Source organism: Carettochelys insculpta, chromosome 4, assembly GCF_033958435.1.
Source record: "Carettochelys insculpta isolate YL-2023 chromosome 4, ASM3395843v1, whole genome shotgun sequence".
Lineage (NCBI taxonomy): Eukaryota > Metazoa > Chordata > Testudines > Carettochelyidae > Carettochelys > Carettochelys insculpta.
This window is the reverse complement of record NC_134140.1, coordinates 55,579,380-55,599,643: the sequence shown is the minus strand read 5'-3', so window position 1 is coordinate 55,599,643 and position 20,264 is coordinate 55,579,380.

The window sequence follows — 20,264 nt, the reverse complement described above, 5'->3', positions numbered from 1 at the left end:
TTGCAGTGAAAACGAATATTTAACACTAAACATAAAATATGTAAGTGCATTTGATTTGCGACTTGGAGCAACATTTCTGCCTCTCCAATATGCTAAACATACATTCCACAACATTATTCTCCACTGATCACTGTTAAAATATATTGAATAAAATTATCTTTATTTTATTAAGTGGGTTTTAATTAATTTTTGTTCAAATTGTCATTAATTTATAATGTTATCATTTTAATTATTCTGATTCACTATAGCTGCTTTTGATAATTCAGTTACTTTAATAAAGATTTTGTTCCCTATTAGCTCAAATTAATTTCCATCAAAGTTAGTCCTTTCATACTGAATAGTAATAAGTCATTGTAAAACAAATAGTTTTCTACAGGCTTCAGTGGCTTTCCATTCAGTATCTGGACCCTCCCATTCAAATCAGTAAGGCTAACAAGATACTGGTCATAGTTCAGTAGCTACAGTACCTCCCGGTAGTTGGTATTAATACAATTAATTTAATATTAATGAACCCATTTGTCCAAGGTAAAATAACAGTTTCATGGTGAAGAGATATATTCTGACTTCAATTACTTAATTGCAACCTGATTCGGCATCAAGAGAGCTGAGCAGTTGTAAATGAAAAGTGAATTCAGTCCAATAGTACAGCTCAGGGGCTGAATTAACAATGACGTGATTCCACTGATTTTAATTAGTTTGCACCAGAGATGAATATGGAATGTTCTTGTGTTGAAGAACATAGGCCAAATTATGTCTTTATAACACAGTATGTTAGTAGGGAGATGTGCAGATGGGCAGCTTGCACCTGAGTGATTCAGGAAAAAGAGATCCAGTTTGGTAGAGTAACCATGCAAAACCTTGCATGTTAACTAAGGGGAGCAACTTACATTGTTCTTATGCTGGAACTATAGAGAGCTGGTTGGGTTTCCAACAAGGGGTTGGCCTTGTCCGGTCATATTTCCTCCTGCCTTGGATAGTCCTTTCCAGCTGGTCAATAGTTGAAACTGGGGCAAAGTCATGCAGTCCTCAAAGCTCTCAGCAGATGATGCAGATAAGTTTAAGTGGGTCTGGATGTTCACATTCATTTTGTACAGCTTTTCTAAATTATTTATATTAGTGTGACAACAAAGAGACTCCTCAAACTGATGTAGCTGGAGCTACTGTCCACTGGAGCTTACTTCCTTACACATCTCCAGACAAGACACGACACAGGCTATGTCTACACAGCAGAGTTATTCCTGAATAAGATATTCCGGAAGAGATATTCCAGACTAGCTTAAATCGACGAATATGGCCCTTTTTCTGGCCGTCCTCTTCCTCTCCCAGATGAAGAAGGGGACCTTTCTCTGAAAGATTCTTTCAAAAAAAAAAAAGCATGTGTAGATGCTCCACGGACCCCTCTTGTGAAAGAGTAGTCCTCATAGTGCCAGATTTTTTGATCCCTGGCCAGTTCTTTCAAAAGAGCAGGGGTTGTGTGGATGTTCTCTATTGAAAGAGCGGATCGATCTTTCAATCTGTTTTTTTGTGTGTGGATGCGATCTTTCAAAAATAGTACTTTCAGAATATCTCTTCCAGAATAACTTCTTTTGAAGGATCACTGTACTGTAGAAACAGCCATAGGCTGCTTCTACACACACATGATCTTCCAGGCTTCTTCCAGAAGATCTGTGGAGTGTCTACACATGAAAAGCGCTCTTCTGGATGAAATCTGGAAGAACACACCACATCTTCTGGAGTCCTTACTCTGCTTCCAAATGAGGAAGAGCACCTTCTTCCAGAAGATCCTTCTGGAAGAAAGCATGTGTAGACGCTCGCAAACTGCTTCTTTCAGAAGAAGTGGTCTGCAATGGGGGTGGCCAGCCAAGTGCAGAGACACTCCAGGCAGCCCCAGCAGGTCTCTATGGTCTCTGGGTCCAGCCACTTTTAAAGCTGCAAGGACCCAGAGACCCCATGGCAGGAAGCTGAGAGTGTGGAGGCAGGCAGCACGTGATGGGCTGCCAGCCACACTCCTGAGAGGTCCTGGATTGCCCACCAAGCACAAGAAATGGCCATCAGGCCAGCACCACCCAGGGAGCCAGCCAAGGCCACCCAGGACCCTAACCAGGCTCCAAAACAGCGGGCCCCGTCCTGGACTGAGCCAGAGCTCCAGGACCTGCTGGGGCTCTGGTGGGACAAAGAGGGGCTGTGGGACACCACAGGACACTGGAGGAACACTCCCATCTTCGTGCACCTCACCCATGGCCTGGCTGCCCAAGGCCACCCTTCCTGGACCCCCAAACAGGTCGGGTGTAAGGCAGAGGAGCTGAGGCAAGGTTACATGAGGGCCCAGGACAGTGCCCACTGGTCCAGCTAGGCCTCAGCCAGCTGTCCCTATTTCAGGGCACTGCGGGACTTCCTGGTGGGGGAAGCTGCACCATGGAGAAAGCTGCACCGGAGACTCCTGCCGTGCCAGAGGGGAAGGCAGGTCCTGCCACAGAGCCCAGAGGACAGGACATCCAAGTCCCATCTGATGAGGAGTCCTCGGAGGGCTCAATCATAATCAAGCTGCCCTCCACCATAAGCAGCCAGGCTACTTCCAGCCGGGCATCACCCCACCTTTTCGAGGCCACTCACCCTAAGTGCACACCATGGCACATCCCTGGGAGGGGGCACACCCAGGCCCCCATGTGACAGCCCATGCCTGGATGGCCTGTCCCAGAGCAGCTGCTATGTTGAAATAACTTTGCTGTATAGACATACCCACACACGCACACACACCTGTGTGAACTTGCCCTCTTGTTAGTGACTATCCAGGTACAAATGCTACCACAGTAAATGGTCCCCTCAGTGTAGGGGTTTTTTGTTGTTGTTGTTTAACCCTTTCTATGATGAGTTTATCAAGTACTTGCATATCAATAATTCATATCATGCATTTTCCATAACCAACATGACCCTGTAAATCATGTTTCACAGAATTCAGCATTGGTATCCACAGAAATATTCACAAATCAGTTGATCTTCCAATGTGATCAGCTGTCCTGAAAATATATACAATGTTCCAAATGAACTTAGACATATTCAGTATGTGTCTTGAATTCCAAATTGCTACTGTAAAGTAAGAGGAAAGTGAGAAATAAACCCTAAGGCAAAAGGACTCATCACATTGAAGTCTTATTGGGCACTGAATGCTACCATGGCTTTACACAAATAATATGCCAACAAGAGAGCAATTATGCTGTAGAAAAAATGAGACCAAAAAAAAGGGTATTTCACATTTGCAGCACATTGTCAAAAATGCCCCATGAGGGGGTTGGAAATAAAATGTTTATGAACTAATTTATTTGGAACCAGGTAGCAAATGTCTATAGTTATCATTGTTCAATCCCAGAAAAGGCTAGATTGATATGAATAAGAAAGATGCAAAGCTTCAAAGACTACATCTAAAATATTACGTGCAGTCAAATCAGATAAATTCATTGTTTTCTAGTGGCCTAAGAAACTCGTCATCTCTCTCTGCTGATATCATTCAAATAACTATTGTCTGTATTACCTCCCTGTCTTCCTAGGTGCCATAAATAATAATACCACCAGATAATTCATTGGGATTTATTTTGCTTTTTAAATCAATAATTATGCTTATGATCACATTGTCATTAGCGTAAACCTACATACCTTGCAAAGCTGCACATGACAGAGAAGAAAAACTAGGATGACTGTAAATAATAAACAAAACTGAAAGTTATTATTGCCCATATTTGATAGAAGCTGTTGGAAGACATCAGGCTAAAACAGCTGTAGAAGCTTAAAGTCATAATGTCAACTACAACTAAAGTTTATGTCTGGATAATAATAGGAGTAATATACATTTAAACATCCTCTATAAACTCCATTTGACCTCTTTATGAAAAAAGAAAATGGAGATGCTAATACCCCCAGCTTAAGTGACAGTGTATTACTTTTGGAAAAGCAATCATGCCTCCCTCATGGTAATTAAAGTTTCTTTCATCTCCCTGAGTCTGCACAGCTGCCACCATATACATCTGATACTAAGGAGACTTGGCAGGTTTCAAACCATAAGGGTGACAGGACTAGACCAAGCAGCACCAGAAAATATGTTCATTTTACAGGTCATTAAATTAATTATATTTCAAGAAGCACAAGGACAGGTTGATCCTGTGGTCACCAGTACGGGTTTTACTAAAGTATAACCCCACCAGAGTCAGTGGAGGTGAGCCAGTGCAAGCCAGATCTGAAAAAAAAATTGCTCTTATGATTGCAGAGGTATAGGAACAAGTGGCAATATACTGGGATATGGTATCTGAGATGGGGACTCAAAACAACATTGTTCAGGGCTAAAGTCTGCTCTTGGTTACTGCAGTGTAGCTGACTTCCATGGTACCATTCAGTATTGACATGAGCACAAGAAAGGACAGAATTAGATTAGCACAGGAGGGTGCAAATAAACTCTTTACCGGTATGCTTACACTGAGGTGGTCTAGATTAGAGTGATCTGTCGACAGAAGTTTTCGTCGGAAGAGATCTTCCGACAAAACTTCTGTCGACAGATTGTGGCCACACATGAAAGCAGATTTCTCTGTTGATCCGCTCATCGACAGAGAGCGGCCAGACTGCCTGGCCACTCTCTCAACGAAGCAGCCACCCAGAACACCCTCAGATAGGGTCGCATGGCTGGCAATCCCTTCCAGGAGTCCTGGCGAGACATGACCTTAAAGGGCCCCACCCACATGCCCCTTCCCTACATGCTACCTCAGCAAGGGACAGCACAGTTGACAGAGCATGACTTTAACGCTTCCTGGGAGACACAGCTCTTTCCAGTGAGCTGTGGTGTCAGAGCAGCCCCCAGGCTTGCGCTAGCCCCACAGAGAGGTGCTTCAGCACCTGCTGCACCTCGTCATGGCCATCCTCCTCCTTCCTCCCAGAGGGTGAGCCTGACACCACCTTCAAGGAACTTGCTGTGGCTGCCAGATGGTCACACACATGCCTGCCCCCCTGGGTGCATAGGCAGGTCTGGAGGCACCACACCAGTTCCAGCTGGTGAAACCGGCTGATCATGGGGCTGTGAGATGAACAGCAGTGACTCCAGAATTTCCGCATGCGGAAGGATACCTTCCTGGAGCTCTGTGCCCCCCCCCACACTGTCTGTATACAGGACACCCAGCTGCAGCTCACCATCCCCATGGAAAACCAGGTTGCAGTCGCCCTCTGGAAGCTTGCAACTCCCAACAGCTTCTGCTCAATGGAAAACCATTTAATGTGGGGAAGGCCACCGTCGGCACCCTCATCGTGAAGGTAAGACATTCTAGGACTGCAGTCCATGAATAGGGGTGGGGGAGTTCAGGAGGGAATCCCATCCCTCGGGAAACTGGCCCTCAGGAACTGGGACTGGGGGGCGTAAGGGGTGGGGTGGAGGGAATCCCATTCCTGGGCAACCATGTCATCCCACCCACTCGCAGCCCTGCTGTGGGGGGCTAGCCTTACAGGGGAGTTTCCCAGAGAGCTCGAGGGGAGGAAAAGAGAGGGGAGGGGGACCCCTCAGGGGCCAGGGATTCCCCCCTCAGTCCCCTCCTTCTGCAGGTTGTGACAGCCATCAGTACCATACTGCTGTGGCGGGTCATCTGTCTAAGACCCATGGACACAGTCATGACCGGATTTTCCACTCTGGGCTCCCCAGATGCATTCGGCATCAATGGAAGCTGCATCCCAAGCTGTGCCTCGAACCATAGCAAGGCCAAGTATATCAACAGAAATGCGGTACTTCTCCTTGGTGCTGCAGGTCCTGGTCAACCACCATGGACAGTTCATTGCGGGTGACTGGGCTCGGTACACAATGCCCAGGTGTTCCGCAACTGCAGCCTGTGCTAGAGGATGGAGGCAAGCACATTTGTCCCCCACCATGAGCTGGCAGTCGGGGATGTGCTCATGCCCCTGTGCATTCTGGGGGATGCAGGCTACCCTCTCATGCTGTGGCTCATGAGGTCTTACACAGACCAGCTGGACCCAAGCCAGGAACAATTTAATGCCCATCCCAACCGGGCCTGGATGCAGGTGGAGTGCACCTTCGGCTGTCTCAAGGCTTCCTTGCAGTGCCTGGATGTAGGGGAGCACAACATCCCCAAAGATGTGGCTGCATGCTGGGCCCTGTACAAGGTAGCGGAAGGGAAGGGAAGGGGAGGCCTTCCTCCCAGATTGGTGGACAGATGCTGGCCGTGGGTACAAGCAGCCGGGTGCACCTCCCACCTGCCAGGCCCATCAGGATGGGGTGTGGATCCAGGTGGCCCTGAGGGAGAGCTTCTTCCATGGCCCAAATAGCCCACCCCAGAGCCCTCCCAGTGGGGGCCTCAGGCCCACAGCCCTACCCATCTCCACCGTGACCCCTCCTTTCGCCCCCTCAGCTCCCCTGACCCCTACCCAAAAAAGAGGGATGTGGGCATGGTGAACAGCTATTTTACTGAAGCAAAGAAAAACGTGTTGAAAAGAAGGGGTGTACATACCAACTATTTACAATAAAACTGTGGTGGGGGGACCTCAACCACTGTATCAATGCTGAGGCATGGGGACAATGTATCCCCCAGGATGTGGTACAGCTCATCATGGTAGGAGCAGGTGGAGGGTCCTGCCCTGGAGCATCAGTAAGCATCCTGGGCCTGCAGGTACCCCTGCTGGAGCTCTTTAACTTTCACCCAGATCTGTTTCACACTGCAGTGGGGTGGGGAGGTGGCCCCATTCTGCCAGGCTGGTGACCATCTGGGCATAGATGGCAGCATTATGGCGCTTCACCTTGGGGTCCCAGAGTAGCTCCTCCTCACCCCTCAGGTCCAGGCGAGCCTCAGGGTGTCTGGCTGTCTACCATCTGGGACTGCTCCCAAGAAAGGAGTGGCTGTGAGAGCATGGGGAGTGCTGAGGGTCCCTGTGCTGCTTCCACACTCATAGATTCCTGCCACAGGGTTTCCTGGGATCCCTGCGGCTTTAAGGGCCAGAGGCAGGCACCATAGAGCACTGATTGCTGTGGACAGGATGTCCCCTTGGACACCTGCATGGTGCCCTGGAGGCCTTTTCTGTTGACAGAAGTTCCCCCGAAACATCCAGGTCTCTGTTGACAGAAGTGTTCTCCCTCTTGGGGAGCGGGATAAGATTGTCAACAAAACTGCTGGGTTCTGTCAATTTACTGTCAACAGAATACCTTGGGAAACTGGACACTCCCCAGGCTTTGTCGACAAAACACCAATTTTGTCAGCAAAACCCTGTAGTGTACACATAGCCGGAGTGAGAAGCAAGCCAAATTAGTAGGGAGAATATACCTACTAAACAAAAGCCTCTCAATACATTTGAGTAAAAATGTATCTTCTATCACAATTTCTCTTTGCAAGTATTTCTAAATTGATGCATGGTGAAAGCTTCCTCATGTCTACAGTGGAACAGCTATTTTTGCAAAATAGGAGAATTTCTGTTCTGGGATCATTGGATTTTGAGAGATATTGCTGCCGTTTTCTGCCTTTCTTCAGAAAAAGTAGCTCCTCTGTTAGAAAACATAACTACCTTTTATTATTCTGCCCATTTACAAAATATTTGAACTGAGACCAGAACACACATTTTTACCATGAAATAATGTTTTTTCTTGTAGGCAAGGTGATTATTGCATGTTGATCCCAGAATATTAGTCAAGGTGCGTGTGGCAATATCTTTTATTGGTCCAACTTCTGTCAGTGAGAGAAACAACAGAAGTTAGCCCAACAAAAGATACTACCATTCACGCCTTGTTTCTATTTCTTTTCTTAGTACTAGATGGAAAACATTCTGTAGAACATGCCAATTTCAGCAATATTCCAACAGAGACATGTGGTCTCCTGAGAGTTTATTCTCAGCCGCCTGGTATCGCAGAGCTTTTGGCTCCAGGACAGTCCCAGAGCTTCCAGCTCCCCACCTGGCACCTTGAGAAACCTCAGAAATATTTCAAAATGAAAGACCGTTTCAACTTTTTCTTAACAAAATTTTGGAATTCTTAGTCAAGGGAAAATCTTGAAATTTCGTGTTTCATTCCTTGTCAGAAAGCTTTTCCCTTTGTAATTTATTAAATCCCTGTCAGATGGAATTGATATGTCCAGCCTGCTCTCGACTGAATCTGGTGGCAAAATACCCAATAGCTTCACTGACAAGCAGATTCAGGCCATAGCTGTGTAAAGCAACTTTTGAGCCCTAATGGAAACACCGTGCAAATCCAATGTTATTTTTAAAGGATCCAGACTCATTTTTAAAGGCCTTTGTGGCTTCTAGTTTCTTTTTATAGGACCTTGCTCAGTCTTTCACAGCAGATTAAAAACAGATTATCATGGTTGCACAGTAATCACTCCTCGATCATTTAAAAGCACATTTCAAATACTGGAAATTACTGTCTTTTTCGTACCCTATTCTAATTGCAACAGGCCGCTTTTATTTCAGACTCCAGCACCCCATCTACTGAGTTATAAGCCACATATGTGCTATTACATTCCACTGAAATCACACAACTCCCACTGCAGGGAGTTATCAGGTAGAAAAGAGCCTCAGAAGTGGGTACAATTGCTTAAACAGAACATGCATTATTTCCAAAGCAGAAATGATTTCCCAGGCTATCTAGTGAAAATTGATGAACTGCATTATCTTCTAGCTAAGTGGCACGGTCCTCCAATCAAAAGACTAGTAAATGGACATGACCACAAAGTTTGGTCTTGGAAATGAAGTTCCAAAAGTGATTTGAGACTAAAGAGAAAAAGCAGGAGCCTAAGGAAGAGAGAATTATATGAGCACAACCATGAAAGGGCCAAGAGGAGAGAGACAGTGAGTGACTAGGGAAAGATACTGGGATCTGCAGGTAAGCACTCAGAACAAGATAAAGATATTAGAATGCATAAGGTTTCCAACAGAAGGATTTTTTTAATGGAAAGTAGGCTTGTGAGAATGTTTTACCCCTGTTTTTTTCCAGAGACTACTGAACGTGTTTTCCAGTAAGAGGGGTAGAGGAGGAGAAAAATCTTAAGTATCTTCAGCTCTAATAACCTGTTTGAAACCAAAGAGCACAATTTTTATTGATATGTTAATATGGAATCTCTCACAGAACATTTTATGTGACCTTTGATTATCTAACTGCTTGCATTTTCATGACATTTGATGGCTTTCCCTTATTACGTGAGTGGCTGGCATATTACACCTTCCTTTAAATATAGAGATCACTCATTTCTATGCTATATATTCTTCATATACAAAAGGGTTCAGGTCTCCTAACACTCTACACATAGGTTTTAGATCAGTGATTTTCAAACAGTGTGCTATGTCACACTGGTGTACCATGAAAACAACAAAAAGCAGTAAAGTAGCACTTTAAAGACTAACAAAATAATTTATTAGGTGAGTTTTCGTGGAACAGACCCACTTCTTCAGACCATAGCCCTACCAGAACAGACTCAAAATACAATCATGGTGTACCATGATAACTGTCCAAGGCTACGTCTACACGTGAAGCCTACATTGAAGTAGCCTATTTCAATGTGGTGACATCGAAATAGGCTATTTCGATGAATAGTGTCTACACGTCCTTCAGGGCCGGCAACGTCGATGTTCAACTTCGACGTTGCGCAGCCCAACATCGAAATAGGCACAGCGAGGGAACGTCTACACGCCCAAGTAGCACACATCGAAATAGGGATGCTAGGCACAGCTGCAGACAGGGTCACCGGGCGGACTAGCGCTTCCGGGGCAACAGCTAGCCGCTCCCTTAAAGGGCCCCTCCCAGACACACTCAGCCTGCACAGCACGCGGTCTGAGGAGCCATAGGCACACAGACCCCGGGCGCCGCAGTCATGGACCCCCAGCAGCAGCAGCAGCAGCAGCTAGAGGTCCACCCAGCCCTCCCGGCAGGAGCAGGGCTTGCCCTGCTCCGTGCCATGTGGGAGGCAGCTGATCACCTCCTTGCCCCAGAGGAGGAGATGCCCCCAGGGCAGCAGGGCTCAACCCCTACCCCTGCAGCACCCCGCCCCCCCCCTGCCTCACACGCCGGCGGCTGTGGAGCTACCCCACCAGCACCGACTGGTGGGAGCGGCTGGTGCTTGGGGAGTGGGACGACGACCGCTGGCTCAGGAACTTCAGGATGAGCTGGCAGACATTTCTGGAGCTGTGCCAGTGGCTCACCCCCGCACTCAGGCACCAGGACACCGCCATGCGGTGTGCCCTCACAGTGCAGAAACGGGTCGGCATCGCTGTCTGGAAGCTGGCCACTCCAGACAGCTACTGATCCATGGGCCAGCAGTTTGGTGTCGGCAAGGCCACTGTCGGGGCTGTCTTCATGGAGGTAAGCGAACCCACGGGGGGAGGGCAGGGCAGGGGAGGGCAGGGCAGGGCAGGGGGGCCAGGGCAGGGCAGGCCAGGGCAGGGCCACGCACACCCTGCTCACCCCTCATTGGTGCTGTCCCATGTGCTTTCTCTGCAGGTTGTGCGTGCCATCAACGCCATGCTCCTGCACAGGCTCGTGAGGCTGGGGGACCCAGATGCCACCATCGCCGCCTTTGCCACCCTGGGCTTCCCCAACTGCTTTGGGGCTCCGGATGGGACTCACATCCCCATCCGCGCCCCGCATCACAGTGGAGGACGATACCTGAATCGAAAGGGCTACCATTCTGTCGTCCTCCAGGCCTTGGTGGACAGCCGGGGACGTTTCCAGGACATTTATGTGGGCTGGCCTGGCAGCACCCACGACGCCCGGGTTTTCCGGAACTCGGGCCTGTGCCGCCGGCTGGAGGCGGGGACCTACATCCCCCAGCGGGAGATCCCTCTGGGGGACACCACCATGCCCTTCTGCGTCATCGCAGATGCGGCCTACCCCCTTCGGCCGTGGCTCATGCACCCCTACACGGGCCATCTCTCCGCTAGCTAGGAGCGCTTCAACGAGCGCCTGAACCACGCGCGCCAGGTGGTGGAACGCTCATTTGGCCGCCTGAAGGGACGCTGGAGATGTCTCCTGACCCGCCTGGATGCAGGCCCCAACAACATCCCCCAGATTGTGGGTGCCTGCTGCGCCCTGCACAATTTGGTCGAGAGCAAGGGGGAGACCTTTTTCCAGGGCTGGGCTGCGGAGGCCGGCAGGGCACACGTCCAGCCACCTGCTGCCCCCAGTTGGCAGGTGGACCCCGAGGGGACCCGGGTCCGGGAGGCCCTGTGGGCCCACTTTGATGAAAAGGCCGCGGGGTGAACTCTGCCCAGGCCCCCTACTGCCCGCCCCTTCCTCCCCCACACTCCTGCCCCAACGCCTACACCATGGAGCACCCCACCGCACCCCCCTCCCACTTGTCCTGGACAAATGACAGCACGCACTTGTGGCTGAACGTAAACTTTTTTTTTTCTTTCCGAACCTTTTTTTTTTAAACTGTAAATAAATATTTGAACCACAAACCAAAAACTATGTACAAACGTTGAACAAAAGCAATATGTACAAAAATAAAACAATACAAAGAAACAACTGTCCGCAATAATAAAAAGAAAACCAGGGAGGATAAAGGGGAGAACTATTTACATGGGGGGGACGGGGCAAACTGGGGGCCGAAAACAACAGGGTCCAACTATATACAAGAGGGGGGGCCACATCCCGGGCCCCTCGCCCCTATAGCCCGGCACCGGGTGTTGGCGGCCGGGAGCCCCGCCGCGGTCGCAGCCTGGTCCGTGGCTGGGTGGGAGCGGGCTGGACCGGAAGGTACGGTGGCCGGCGAGTGTCAGGTGGCTCCAGGGGTCCCTCGGCGCTCCGGCCCTCGCCTGTGGGTGGCGGGGCGACGGCGGACGGGACGGCGACAGGCGGAGCAGCTGGTGGTGGGGCTGCAGGAGCAGGCAGGGCGGGCGATGTTGCGGCCGGCGCGGCATGGGGGGCCAGGTAGTCCACCAAGCGGTTAAATGTCTCCATGTAGGCCCCCCATGCCTCCTGGTGCCAGGCCAGCGCCCGCTCCTGCAGCTGGAGGTGCTGCTCCGCGACCTCCAGCTGCCGACGGTGGATGGCCAGCAGCTGGGGGTCCATCGCCGTCGGCAGTTGGTGGCACGGGGTCCGCCGTCTAGCCCGCTGTGGGGCCGGTCAGTCCTCGGCCGAGGGGCTGCCCTGGAGCGATGGTCCTGGAGGGCTCTCCGGGATGACTGACGCCTCGCCGGCGCTCTCTTCCGGTCCTTCTGATGGTGCAGGTGCAGGACACAGGAGAGGAGGGGGGGAAGAAGAATGGAGACAGGCGTTAGTGTGGGCCCCGAGCCGTGGCCTTTGTCCCCCCAGCCCTGTGCTGCAGGTTCCCCATCCCCGTCCCCGGGAGATGCTGCTGTGATGGATGGGGTTCTGGGGTCTCCCTGCCCTGCACCCCGTCCCCTGGTGGGAGCGACTCTCACTTCACCCCGCAGGGTCTGAGAGCAGGAGAGGTTTCTTAGGCCACAGATGCCCAGTTTCTCCCAGGAGTGACAGCACCAGCTGTCGGAAGAGACAGTCCTTCCAACCCATCCTGGGGAGAAGACCCCAAGGGGTGCCCCTCTGGGATGCAGCTTTCCCCCTCCTCAGGCTGGCTGCCTTCCAGCTCTCCCTTCCCCTAGCCTCTACCTGTGGGCCCCGCCCTCGCCCCCCAAGTCCAAGCCAGCTCGGCTCTTCCCTCCTGTTTGTTCAGGGCAGAGGTGTCACCTGCCAGCTGTAGCCCCAGGATCCTCCTTTGCCCCTGGGAGCTATTCGGCTCTTGTTGCTCATATGTAGCCTGAGTCTCCCTTTGGCACTCCCCCCACTCCATCACATGCTGCTGCTGCGGGGTGTCCCACCCCCTCCTCCCGGGGGCCCCTCGAGGTTCCGCTCCCCCTTGGCCCGGGGATGGGGCATGGCACTGTCATGCAGGGTGGGGGGGGGGCAGGGGCTGATGGATGCAGTGCTGTGAGGGCCATGGCCCTGGTGTCCTTGGGGCCATGGCCATGTGAGCATGTGGGGGGCCCTGGACACATATGTCTTACCCCCGCCCCTCAAGCCCAGGGGTGTCCACCAGAGGGGGGTACCTACCTGTCGGTCCGCTCCCACAGTCCGGAGATCCCCGGGGGGCGGAGGCCCTGCTGCTGCTCCGGGATGGCAGGAGGAGGATCTGCAGCCTGGATTCTGCGGAGGAGGAGCCCCCCTCCCCCTTCTCCTCCTCCTCCTGCCGCGATGTCCCGGGGGTGGCCTCCGGGGGGGGGGGCCCCAGGGTGCGGGACTTGCCTCCGGGTTGGACTCCGGCTGCAGGGCCTGCTGGGGCTCGTCGGCCGAGGTGTCAAGGGTGGCCGGAGGGGGAGGAGGTGTGCCAGGGGCCCAGGATGTCCCTGAGCTCCCTGTAAAAGGGGCAAGTGACGGGGGCAGCCCCAGATCGGCTGGCCGCATCCCGGGCCCGGGAGTAACCCTGCCGCAGCTCCTTGACCTTACTCCTGACGTGGTCAGGAGTGCGGGCAGGGTGACCCCGGGCAGCCAGCCGAGCGAACGCACCCGCGTTCCACCTCTTGCTCCCCATTACCTGGAGCACCTCCTCCTCGCTCCAGAGCCCCAGCAGGTCCCGCAGCTCGGCCTCCGTCCAGGAGGGGCCCCGCTGCCGCTTGCCAGCCTGGCTGCCCTGGCTCCCCTTGGGGGGGGGGTCCCCTGGGGGCGCTGGGGGGGCTGCCGCCCAGCCATCGCAGCTGTGTGGGGGGCTGAGGGTGGTGCAGGCTGGCCGCGTGTGCAGGCTGCAGCCTGCACATTCCCTCAGCTTCCTGCACAGGAAGGGAGGGGGAGGGGACCTTTAAGGGGCTGCTCCACGCAGCCACCAGTGAGCTGAGGGGCTGGAGAGAGCGTCTCTCAACCCCCCAGCTGATGGCCGCCATGGAGGACCCGGCAATTTCAACGTTGCGGGACACGGATCGTCTACACGGTCCCTACTTCGACATTGAACGTCGAAGTAGGGCACTATTCCGATCCCCTCATGAGGTTAGCGACTTCGACGTCTCGCCGCCTAACGTCGAAGTTAACTTCGAAATAGCGCCCGACGCGTGTAGCCGCGGTGGGTGCTATTTCGAAGTTAGTGCCGCTACTTCGAAGTAGCGTGCACGTGTAGACACAGCTCAAGTGTGCCATGAAATTTCATCACTTTCACCTCATCATGGCTCTTTGGCAGAGTCACCAGGAGTGGGAGAGGAGGGGTATTGATGACTCCATGACAGCTGAAGCTCCAACACCAAGGCTGCCTGAGTCCCAGATGATGTGGGGGTTGGTCAGTTTCTCCCTGCAATGGCTCTTTTGTGGAGCCACTGCAATGGGCAATCCCAGCCCCACAGGAGACCATTCATGCCAGGAGACAGCTGAAATGCTTCTTCCTGGCCTGAAAGGGGTGTGGGAAAACGCTATTGCAAGGAGAGAGGGAGGGAGGGGGGTGGGGAGCTTCTTGGAACTGGATAAAGTTTAAATGCCGCATCCTAGCTCCAATGGGCTGGCAGGGAAGGGAGCAGCACTGCTCTCTGGAGCCACAGCCTCCACCCCCACACCCTGGGCTTGTCCTGAGGAGTAAGGGGACTTCGAAGTTGCCCCGGCACTTTGAAGTACCAGCGGGTGCACCGCGGCTAGACGCGTGCCGGTACTTCGAAGTTTAAAACTTCGGAGTTGCCACAGGGGGGAATTTGCTTAATGAAATGCTGCCTATGCACATGATTAATTGTGTATTCATAATTGACATGATTAATGGAAGTACATGAGTAAAAATTTAAACAGATGAGTTATCCCGTTGACTTCAGTGACCCACTCAAACATTTAAAGTTGCATAAACATCTAGGAACCTGCTGAATCAAGGCCATTACAATGAGTGCTGATCTATGCTGGACAACATACGTGCTGGAAAAGTCAGGTTTGTGTATTGCAAAATCCAAAAGAGAGGAAAGTGAAAGTGTGTGTTTGTGTATACAGACACAGGCCCCATCCTGAAATCTCTCCACACATGGAACTTCAGTCGTATTCTGTCCAAGTGCTTCACACAGCAAGCTTGTGAGACTTGTGTAAATAATGGCAGCAGTTGTAAGCCACAATCAATCAATCTCAAAGTGTGGAAAGTTAAAAGAGGTGGGATTCTCCTATTAATCAGGATAAAGCCCATTGGCCAATGCTCATTTATGCCATTTCCTTAGTCTCTGTTAAAATGCGGGGGTGTTTTAAAGAAGAAAAAAATCTTTCCCATGGTACACCCTTTTCTACAGTTATGAAGTTATTTGAGTGTGGTGGTTAATTAAATAGTGGTTAAAAAAGAGTTTACTGTATGTTAGTAATGCAGGTGCCATCCCAGAAGGAACTTAACTTTAGCGAAACTGGGTAGATTCCCTAATATTAATTGCTTGAAACATGATTTTTTTTAAAAAAAATCAAGAGCAAATTAGTTCACAAATTAGCTTCTTTTTTTAAATCATATTTCAAACAATTAATATTAGGCAATTTACCCAGTTTCACTAAAGTTAGGTTCTTTTGTGGATGGTATGTACATTACTAATGTATAGTAAACTTTGTTTAACCTGACTCACAGCTGGGCAGATCTGGTCAACAGACGCCAGGTGGGAGCACAGAGAAGCAGCATCAGGGCTGGGGTTTGTGCACAGAGGGAGAGCAACGCCCCGCCCAGCCAGTCCTCTCAGTGCTACTGTGCATCCCTCCATGTGAGTGCAGCCGGCAGGATCCTCTGCTCTCCCACCCCGCATGGGTACTCTTGATTATCCAGAATATTTGATTATCTGGCAACCTCCCAGTCCCGTGGATGCCGGATATCAAAGAGTTCACTGTATAAAACAGAATTCACCGCAGTGTTTAACGTCAGAATCACCCCTCTCCTTTTTATGCTTTTCTCATACTTAGTTATGATATATAAAAGACAGATGACTTTCCATTTACTGTTTTTCCTCAATTTAAAATGCATTGGCATAGAAACATCAATCTCTGGTGGTACAGCGGGGCTACCACTAAGGCAGGCTTGGTCCTTGCCTGCCCTGGCTGCAAATCACTCCCAGAACTGGCCAATACAACCTCGCGGGGAGGGGAGTTTTGGTGCATTGCTCCTGCGTGCAGGCACCACCACTGAATCTCCTATTGGCCGGGAACATGGAACCATGGCCAATGGGAGCAGAAGGAGCAATGCCAGCAGAAAGGGGCAGCACATGGAGCCATGTGACCCCTGACACCGAGGCCATAGGAGTGCTTTGGCTTCTTCCAGGAATGGTATGGGGCTGGGGCAGACAGGAAGCTTGCCTTAGCCCCTCTGCACTGCCTGTCATGAGCTGACTAAGGTAAGTGCCACCCAGTGGGAGGCTGAAACCCAATCATCTCTCCCAGAAGCAGCACTTCATAACCCGTGTCGCACCCCAAGCCTCACCCTGAACCCCATCCCAGACAGCACCTCATATTCCATCCTGCATTCCAACACACTGTTCCACACTGGAGCCTCCTTGTGCACCCAAATTCCCTTCCAGAGCTAGCTCCTCCTGACCCCCCTCCTGACCTTGAACTCCTCAGCCCCAGCCTAGAACCCATGCCCCCTCCCAAACCCCAATCTCTTGCCCCAGCCTGGTGAAAGTGAGCTAGGGTGGGGGAGAGAGGGAGGGATGCTGAGAGTGGGGTAGGGCTTTGGGGAAGGGGTAGATCCTGGGCGGCCCTTAAATTAAGGTGACCATCTGCCCCATTTTTAAAGGGACTGTTCTGACTTTTTTTTTTTTTTTTTTTTTTTTTTAAAACAAGCAGGCAAGTTGTCCTGTACATTAGTGTACTCCCCCGGCTGACCTGCCCTTCTCCGGTCAGCAAAGCCACAGCAGCCTCCTGCTCTTGGCTTCTGGTAAAAGCAAGCAGGTGCTAGACAGCAGATGCATGGGATAGCAGCCCCACTACCCTGGAGGTGAGATGTCCTGTATTTGGCATAGAGAAAAATGTTGTCACCTTACCTTAAATTCCAAAAGTGATCTTGACCATAAAAAGACTGGAGACCACTGAGTCTAGTCTTTCCTCATTTCTCTGGCCTCTTCCTTGTGCTAATAAACCAGGAGCAGTTTAACACGATGTGAGCAAAGGGTCTGATTTTCCTCTCTCAGTGACTTTACTGCATGACTTTTGAGTTACACTCGTATAGGTGTGAGGACAATTGGGTCCGAAGCAAGCCCTCCATTTCCAACAGCATTATTGCAGAGCACTGTACAGCTCTGGTCAGTGACGGATTAAGGGACAAACTGAGCTACAGCTTCAGGCCTCACAATATGAGAGGCCCCTAAAAAAAGAAAACTGACTCCTTTGCAAATGTTATCAAAATCAGTTGCTAAAGAAAGGAGATGTGGAACGAAGAAGATTCTCCCTAATATACACATTTTCATTTAAATATGACAAAAATACACATATCCAATTACATAAGTACCCTCACCCTTCACTAATTGCTCATTATTGTCAGGTGACAGGCCAGAGCTGAGAAAAAAAATTGTAACTATACTTGTAAAATTAGCATTACTAGAAGTAAATTTGCTATCCATGTCCGAAGGCTGCATTCTGTTGGCCAGCTGCTATTGGTAAAATTCTGATTGTGTCTTCATAACTTTTTTAAATAAATAACTATGCAAATAAATCTGCTGATAAAAATCAGGGGAAAATGTGATATCAGAAAGAGCAGTGTTGTGAAACAATCCTGCTAAGTGCTTACTTGTACATTGTGTTATTTCTTTTTTAGATCTGTACATATCTACAGTTATGTATTTTAGTGCACATGCTGTTTATGCTTAACACAATTGGGTTTGTAGGTCTTATGGACATGGGTCAAGTGGATCATGAGGAGGATGAATTTATGTTGTCAGCCCTCTGTCAGTTTTTGGAAACATCACAGCAAATATCAGAGAATGCTGAGGAAAGGATAAATACAGGTTTTGAGAGAAATGAAGGAAGATATACATATATAATCAATATTCTGAGTACTTGGTGAGCAGGTTATTTCAAATTATGCACATATATGATTTAGAGACTATTAAAACTTCCAACAGTCATTACATTTGCTTGAATAAAGGCTAGCTTTTCCTCAGTTTCTCAAAGCCTGTCGAGAGATTACCAGTCTTTTTCCTGGTAAATTCTTTTTTGTGCATATAGCTTGTTCTCACTCTGTGTATCTAAGACATTTACTCAAGATTAATGAGTGATCCTGAGGGAGACAGAGGATACAGAAGTGAACATGTAGAGAGAAGTCTGCCTTAAAAACAGAATGAGATCTTTTTGCTGGAGTGCAAGATAATATTTTATTAAAACTAGTGTGCTGTGCAAACATTCTTAAATAGATTTACAAATAAGCATAATATCTTGTATTTTTTATAGAAAGGCAAAAGAAAAATCCCAACAATTCATTGTTTCATAGTGAAAATTAAACCAGAATAAACATTTGTAAATATATTTCACGTATAGTCTGGATAAACTTTGTATTCCCCTAACAAAATTAATCAAATGTTTTTTCATATGGAAAGAAGGATAATTTTCCTTATTTGTGGTATAAAAAAAAAATCTATATTCTGTTTTGATGCCCTGTGAGAACAAACAGACAAAATACCACTAACTTACACAGAAATAGCTTGGTAAAACAACACTCGCTTTCAGCATGTGTTATATCAAAATAAAAATATTTATTGCTGCTGTATAGAAATATAAATATGTATAATTTTTTTGTTTGTAATAAAAACTTTCTGCTACTAGTTTTGGTAATTCAGAATAGCCTTCTATAAAGATGAAATAATTTATTGGAAAAATACAATTGTCATACAATTTTGCGATGGTTTGTTTATTACCTGGATGTAGTTCATATTAATATAACTAATTCTTGAGTTAAGCTTGTGAGTTACCTGCATCCTATGTCCTCTGTTGTCTCTTGCATCATCTTTTGCTATCTTATATCCTCTAGTGTGTGTCTACATAGCAAAGTTATTTCAGAATAACGGCCACTATTCTGAAATAACTTTGTGAACATCTATGCAGAAAACTGCTATTTTGAAATACAGAAAATCCGCGAGTTATGCAAGGGTTGTGCTCCTGCTCATCCTCACATAACTCAAATTTTGCGCAAGTAGCGGGAGGAAGCTGGGAACCAGGCAGCAGCCTGGCTCCCAGCTCCCCTGGGCTTGTGGGAGATAGGGGGAGCAGGGGAGAAAGAAAGGTTACTCACCGTAGTAACGGTGGTTCTTCGAGATGTGTCCCCGTGGGTGCTCCACATTAGGTGTCGGGCTCGCCCGGCGCCGCAGATCAGATCTTCCAAGCAGTTTCTGACGAACCGTGCATGCGCCGGTGCGCGCCGCTCCCTTGCGCGCTCCTGGCCACGTGCGCGATCCGGTCCCCGCCAGTTCCTTGACCAACCGCCTCGGATGCTCCTGCAAAACACTAAACAGAGATCCGAAGCGGGGAGGATGGGCGGGTAGTGGAGCACCCATGGGGACACATCTCGAAGAACCACCGTTACTACAGTGAGTAACCTTTCTTTCTTCTTCAAGTGTCCCCGTGGGTGCTCCACATTAGGTGACTACCCAGCAGTAACCCAAGATAGGAGGTGGGTAATCGGATTATGTGCAGCTTGTCCCCGAGAGGACCGCTGTCGAGAGACGGGTATCCTCTTGGAATACCCTGTGAAGGGCGTAATGTTTGGCGAAGGTATCATAGGATGACCAGGTCGCTGCTCTGCAAATGTCTTTTAGCGCAACGCCCTTGAAAAAGGCTGTTGATGCCGCCACCGCCCTAGTGGAATGAGCCCTGGGAGTGGCCAGTAAAGGAGTCTTTTTGAGTTCGTAGCACATTTTTATGCAGGATACGATGTGCTTCGAGATTCTCTGCGAAGAGAGACCTTCTCCTTTCGATTTGGGAGCGAGAGAGACTAGGAGTCTATCCGTTTTCCGGAAGGACTTGGTCCTTTCTATATAGAAGGCTAGCGCCCTCCTCACATCCAGGAGGTGTAGGCGCGCCTCTTTGTTAGAGTTATGAGGCTTTGGATAAAACGAGGGTAAAACAATAGGTTCGTTAATGTGAAACTCAGAAGAAACTTTGGGAACAAAGGCTGCATGCAGCCGTATGGTTACCGCCTCCTTGGAAAAAACAGTGCAGGGTGGCGTTGCCATAACTGCCGCAAGTTCACTCACCCTGCGAGCTGACGTGATTGCGAGAAGAAAGGTCGTCTTTATCGTAAGGAGGCGGAGGGAAACCGTGGCCAAGGGCTCGAACGGTGGGCCCGTTAGCACATTAAGCACCAGGTCCAAGTTCCACGAAG